The following is a 7161-nucleotide window of genomic DNA, read 5'->3' as shown; positions in this document are numbered from 1 at the left end:
AAAAAAAAAAAAAAAATCATTTAATAAGTTCTAGTTATTCTTGTTGAGCCTCTTCCCTGTAAAATAGGCTACAATTAGTGTTGGTGGTGGTAGTGTGCCATGGAGTCAGTTCCAACTCATAACGACCCTGCAGAGGGTTTCTGAGGATGTAAATCTTAGTTGTTGTTGTTGTTTTGTGCTGTGGCGTCGGTTCCGACTCATAGCAACCCAGTACAGGGTTTCTGACACTGTAAGTCTTTATGGGAACAGAAATTCTCATCTTTCTCCTGCAGAACCACTGGTAGTTTCAAACTACTGATCTTGAGGTTCGCAGCCCAACTTGTAACCTCTATGGTACCAGAGCTCCTCAGGCTAACATTACTGGTGGGTTTTGTGTTTTGCTTTATTTTTCCCCATCCAAATATTCATTGTAATTTGAAAGTTTTCTATTTTCTCACATTCTACTTTCTACCTTCGGATCACTGAAAGAAACTATTTGGACAAAGAGAGATTCTGAAATATCTTAAAACATTGAGAAAAAATATGGTTGGAGAATAAATGAAATTCTCAGTTTTGTTTAGAGTTAATATTTAGAATTGGCAGTTATGAAGTACATAATCCAAAATGAGACAATCTGTCGATAAAACACAAGGACAACTATGGTTATAAAATTTTAGAGGCCCACCGCCCGCTGCCGCCGCCGCCCACTGCCACCGCCACCGACTGCCTCTGTGGTATGGCATTGAGGAGAATGGAGACCAAACCTGTGATAACCTGTCTCAAAACCCTCCACATCATCTACTCCTTCGTCTTCTGTATCACTGGAGTGATACTGTTGGCTGTTGGAGTCTGGGGTAAACTTAACTCTGGGCACCTATATCTCCCTTATTGTCGAGAACTCCACCAACGCTCCCTATGTGCTCATCGGAACCGGCATCACTATCGTCATCTTTGGCCTGTTTGGATGCTTTGCTACTTGCCGCGGCAGCCCATGGATGCTGAAGCTGTATGCCATGTTTTTGTCGCTGGTGTTCCTGGCTGAGCTCGTAGCTGGCATTTCAGGGTTTGTGTTTCGTTATGAGATCAACGATACCTTCCTGAGGATTTACACAGATGCCATGCAGAATTACAACGGGAACGACGAACGAAGCCGGGCTGTGGACCAAGTACAGCGCAGCTTCAGTTGCTGTGGCGTTTAGAACTACACCAACTGGAGCACCAGCCCCTACTTCCTGGAGCATGGCATCCCACCCCCCCAATTGCGGCATGAACGAAACCGACTGTAAGCCCCAGGATCTACACAATCTGACTGTGACTGCCACCAAATTTAACCAGAAGGGTTGTTAGGGTCTGGTGACCAGTTTTATGGAGACTAATATGGGAATCATCGCTGGAGTGGCTTTTGGAATTGCATTCTCCCAGTTGATTGGCATGCTGCTGGCCTGCTGTCTGTCCCGGTTTATCACAGCCAACCAGTATGAGATGGTGTAAGGAGAAGTCTTTCAAGAACAACCAAATCAGGGACCTGTTTATAAAAGAACTACAGGAACCTTTGAAAGACTTCCAAAGAATTTTAGAGCACAGTACATAACACCCTTGCACCCGTACCCTCCTACACCTACCCCCACCTTACCCCCAGTGTGGAACCAACTCCCACACAATCTCTGCTCCATCTGAATCATGTGTAGTGTTCCAATTTGTAAAGCCCTGTTATGCCAGAGTAGAGCCAGGTCCCCCTGCAGCTAGTCCTTAGAGGTCCCACCTTCAACCCCCAAGGCTCTGTGCGTACCACCTCCTCCTCCATCTGTACTTGGCCCAACTGCAGCTGATCATAGGTGACTGCTTATTATGCCATCACTGGCCCTACTGGGCCCTGCATGTAGTGTGGGAGGCTCCTGTTTTCCCTTCACCGTGATCAATAAACGCCACATACCTTTATGTAGATAAGCAGAGGATAAATATCTGTTCTTTTGACTTAATCTCATTTCGTTTGGTTTTTCCCTTTACTAAGGCTCTTTCCTACCTTCTTCAAATTGCCCAGGTCATGGAAAGAAATGTATTTGTTGTTGCCCATGAGGAGACGAAAGTGGGTGTCAGACATTGAAGGGTATTGTTGGTGAGCTTTAGGCGGCCTCCTTACTCATTACTGTCACATGTCTGGCTAGGTATAGACAGTTCAGCGCCCCTTTGGCGCTCAGTTGAAACCCGTATAATCCTATTAAAGAGCTATGCTGTTGCTTCTTGTGAAGGCAATAATATTTCCTCAGTAAATGCTATTGCATTATTTCATTTCTTCTTTCCGTACTTTTCCTGCATTAACATTACAGACATGGAGGGCCTCGTCAAATCAAGTTAAATACGAGTGTGAGGGGGAAACAAAAGTCAAAAAATTTTTTAAAGAACTTAAAAAGTAATGCCTCTGTCTAGCATGCCAACAAGAATGCATTGATATTGTGGACATTTGTGATATATGTATTAATAAATAGAACCATTAAAAATTTTTTTTTAGAAATGCATAGGCCAGGAGAATCCTAGGTTGAAGTCCTTTATTATTGTTCTTTAGTGTCTCTTATAATGGAACTCTGGTAGTGTAGTGGTTACGAATTGGGCTGTGAACCGCAAGGTCAGCAGTTCGAAACTACCAGCTGTTCCACGGGAGAAAGATGAGGCTTTCTGCTCCCGTAAAGATTTACAGCCTCGGAAACCCTGTTCAGGGTCGCTGTGAGTCGGAACCGACTCCACGGCACATAACAATAACAACAGTGTCTCTTAAGAGATTTTTTTTATGAAAAAGAGAAAAAGGTAAAGAAGGGGCATAGTAAAAGTAAAGAGAACACAAACCGAAAACTATTCTGTTGCTATGTGGGAGAATGAATAATGTTTTTAATTGGTGTTGTGCAAGGGTGTGGTGCATCTAGGGTAAGCATTCTGTATGGAGTTAGATAAGCACTTTCAAGTTGACAAACACTGCTTCAAGGCTGTATTGTACAATGTTTATACTTTTCTTGTCAGAAAATTTAAAGATACGCAGTTAAAATGTTTTGCTTTGCTGAAATGTCCTTATCGTATTGAGTTTTAGGAAAACATTCCTGATGCCCTAATGAAACAATCTGGCAAGTGAAGACCTACTTTTACCCCTTTTATTATTTACATCATACAATCATATTCTGGTGAAAGTCTTACTTTCAAGGAATTTATAACCAGTACTTCACTTCTGTTCACTATAAATTAGAAAGTTTTGGATATTGTTAGTATATCCAGACATCGGAAATTAACTGAATGAGACACAACTAAAAATTGAGTCATATGTGGATTTTTTAAAAACATCCTTGAAAAATATATATGTATATGCTTGCTCCTAACATTAACTGGAATAAGACTATGTCATAATTATTGCACATTAAAAACAACAAATTAAATATTGACTGAACAGCAAACCTATTAAAAGATGTATCCACCAAATGCTGCTAAACTTGCTAGCCTCATGCAGTTTATCTAAGCAAAATCTTAAAGGATTAATTCACTACAGCTGTCTCTTGTCAAGTATTTGTTTTCAGTAATTTAGGACAAATGACTAAAGAAAGGAATACAGGCTTAAAGACAGATTAGAGTTGTGGAAATAGTTGTTTCATGTTTCAAGGAACACTTCAACCTCTAATTTTTTTTGTACTTTAAGCTGCTTATTTGAGGTTTTTCTGGTGGCTGCTGTTAATAGCAACTCTTTGTTTTGGATAGCTACTTTTATTTCTTTTACTAACCTTGTTGGCTCACCTTCTTTTATAGTTTCAGTGTTTCCTCACCTTGTACTCCAAACTAGTTCCTGAAATATCCTTGTTTGTGTTGCTCACACAGAAAGCCTAACTTTCTTTCTTATTGCGAAATTCTAACAAACAGCTTGAGGGCACTGGTAAATGTAGTCCATGATTACACTCATTTTGCCATTAAGTCACCTGGGAAGAAGCTTATTTAGTAAATACCTTTAAATTTAATGGGCCCTAAGGAATCTTTCTTTGGAGTCCTGGTGTGGAGCTCTGGGCTAATGCGCCAGACTGCAAAGCCCTTAAAACTGTAAGGTTGATGGTTCAAGCTCACCAGATGCTCCTCAGAAACCCTATACAGGGTCGTTATGGGTCAGAACTGATTCGATGGCATTCAACGACAACAAGAATCTTTCTTTAGCATCTCTCTCTCTTATCTAACATAGAAGTAGAAATATAGATGTGAAATAAGAGCTACTGTACATAATATATAATTTATAAATAAATAAACAATCTTGCTGTTGTTAAGTATCATCAAGTCAGTTCTAACTCAAAACAACCCTGTACAGGGTTTCTGAGAAGCAGTTGGTAGATTGGAACTAGCAACATTGTGGTTAGTAATCTAGTGCTTATCCTACAGTGCCTCACCAGAATTCTCAAATAAGCAATAGGAATAGAAAATATTTGGAGGTAGTGTTCAAACAGAACAATTTTAAACTGAATGGTTTAAAATTAGGAAAGGTGTGCACCAGGGTTGTATTCTTTCACACTTATTCAATCTGTATGCTAAGCAAATAATCCAAGAAGATGGAGAAGTACGTGGCATCAGGATTGGAGGAAGACTCATTAACAACCTGTGAATATGATATGTTAATGAAACTGATTAACAACCTTGCTTGCTGAAAGTGAAGAGGATTTAAAATACTTACCGATGAAGAGATCAAAGCCTTCTGTATGAATTGCACTTCAATATAAAGAAAACAAAAATCTTCACAACTGGACCACTAAATAACATCATGAAAAATGGAGCTAAAGTTGAAGTTGTTAAAGATTTCAATTTGCTTGATCCACAATGAACACTTAGGGAAGCAGCAGTCAAGAAATCAAACGACATACACCAATCTGCTGCAAAAGCAAAGAGGATTTTTTTTAAGTGCTCAAAAGCAAAAAGGATTTAGATGTAACTAAATTTGAGGATTAGTTTGAGGATTAAGGTGCGCCTGACCTAAGCCATGTGCGTGTGAAATTTGGGCAATGAAGACCATAGAAGAATCGATGCATTTGAGTTATGGTATTGGATAAGGATGTTGAAAGTACCACGGACTACCAGAAGACCAAACAAATCTGTGTTGGAAGAAATGCAGTCAGAAGACTTCTTAGAAGTTGGAATGACATCACTTTCTCTCTTCTACTTCAGACATTTTATAAGGAAGGGCCAGTTCCTGGAGAAGGCCATCATGTTTGGTAAAGTGCGATATCTGTGAAAAAGAGGAAGACTCCCTCCAAAATGTATTGACACCATGGCAGCAGCAATGAGCTCAAACATAACAATAATTGTGTGGAAGGCACAGGACCAGGCAATGTTTTGTTCTGTTGTGTACAGGGTTGCTATGAGTCAGAACCAATTGGACATGGGCACAATCCTGAATGATACAGGAAGTATCCAAAGATGGTGGAAGGATTACACAGTCACTATACCAAAAAGACTCCTGGTGTGGCACTGGACTACAAACCACAAGGTCAGCAGTTCACAAACCAGCTGCTTCTTGAAAACCCTATAGAGGGTTGCTATGAGTCGGAACCCACTCGACAGTACTTAATAGCATAAAGGTTAAGAGGAGTCCTGGTGTGACACTGTAGGACAAGCACTTGACTTCAAGGTTGGTTTGAACTGAAAGACCAGTGGTTCAAACTCACCAACAGTTCCTCAGAAACCCTATAAGGGTTGCTATGAGTTGGAACTGATTCGATGGCACTGAACAACAACATACCAGAAAGTATAAGTCGACATTCAACCATTTCAGACACCAGAAGTATTGAAAGAAGTTCAAGCTACACTTTGTGTTAAGGCATCAACAGAAAACCAATTGAGATGCTTCAACCAACTGACACAATGCTAGAAATACTCTCTATTCTATATCATGAAATTTGGAAGACAACTTCTTGACCAATCCAATGAAAGAGACTCATATTTGTGACAGTTCCTAAGAAAGGTGACCCAACAGAATGCAGAAATTATACAATATCACACACAAATAAATTTTTGCTGAAGAAAATTCATAAACAATTGCAGCAACACATCAACAGGGAGCTGCCAGAAATTCAAACTGGTTTCAGAAGAGGACATAGAACAATGGACATCATTGTTGACATCAGATATATTTTGTCTGAAGACAGAGAATACCAGAAAGATATTTACTGTTTTATTGATTATGCAAAGACTGTGGGAATCATAACAAACTATAGATAACATTGCAAAGAATGAGAATCCCATTACACTTAATTGTGCTTATGTGGGACCTCTTAGGAACCCTGGTAGTGCAGTGGATTAAGAGCTGAGCTGCCAACCACCAAGAGGCAGTCATTCAAACAGAACAAGGGGATACTGCGTGGTTTACAATCAGAAAAAGTGTGTGTTAGGGTTGTATTCATTCACCATACTTTTCAATCTATATGCTGATCAACTAATTAGAACAGGTAGACAATATGAAGAAGAATACAACATTAAGATTGGAGGAAGTTTCATTAACAACTTGCAGTATGCAGATAACATAACTTTGCTTGCTAAAATTGAAGAGAACTTAACTTACTGATGAAGATCAAAGAATACAACTTTTAATATGGATTACAACTCAACATAAAGAAAAAAAATCCCTAAAACTGGACAAATAAATGCATCATGGTAAACGGAGAAAATATTAACGTTGTCAAAGACTTCATTTTACTTGCATCCACAATCAATACTTGGGGAAGCAGCAGTCAAGTAACCAAAGATGAATTGTATTGGACACATCTGTTGCAAAAGGTGTCACTTTCAGGACTAAAGTGTGCTTGACCCTAAATCATGGTATTTTCAATCACCTCATATGCGTTTAAAAGTTGGGCAATAAATAAGGATGACTGTAGAAGAGTAGATGCATTTGAATTAAGTTTCTGGAGAAAATGTTTAAAGCACCATGGACTTCCAGAAGAACAAACAAATCTGTCTTAGAAGAAGTATAGAGCCAGAACGCTCCTTTAAAGTGAGGATGGTCCCTCAGAGTAAACCCCCTTCCAAGACTAAGGCTCAATGGGAATACACACTCTGATTGGTGACCACGTTCATCACCGATAAGGGGAAGTAAGGGAAAAACAGCAATGAAGCTGCAAGCTAAGCCCTACAATGTTCAATAGACTCCTGTGAACCCAGGTGGAAACCTGGTTG

General features: G+C 39.7%; 1 pseudogene; it reads left to right on the top strand.

Moving 5' to 3' along the window:
- The first annotated feature begins 715 nt into the window (after window positions 1–715).
- On the top strand, window positions 716–1470 carry LOC102810741 (annotated as a pseudogene).
- Window positions 1471–7161: the final 5691 nt, after the last annotated feature.

This window comes from Chrysochloris asiatica, unplaced genomic scaffold (genome assembly GCF_000296735.1).
Source record: "Chrysochloris asiatica unplaced genomic scaffold, ChrAsi1.0 scaffold00067, whole genome shotgun sequence".
In the NCBI taxonomy this organism is placed as follows: domain Eukaryota; kingdom Metazoa; phylum Chordata; class Mammalia; order Afrosoricida; family Chrysochloridae; genus Chrysochloris; species Chrysochloris asiatica.
Note: the sequence above shows the minus strand (reverse complement) of the source record. Positions and strands in the feature narration are given on the sequence as shown.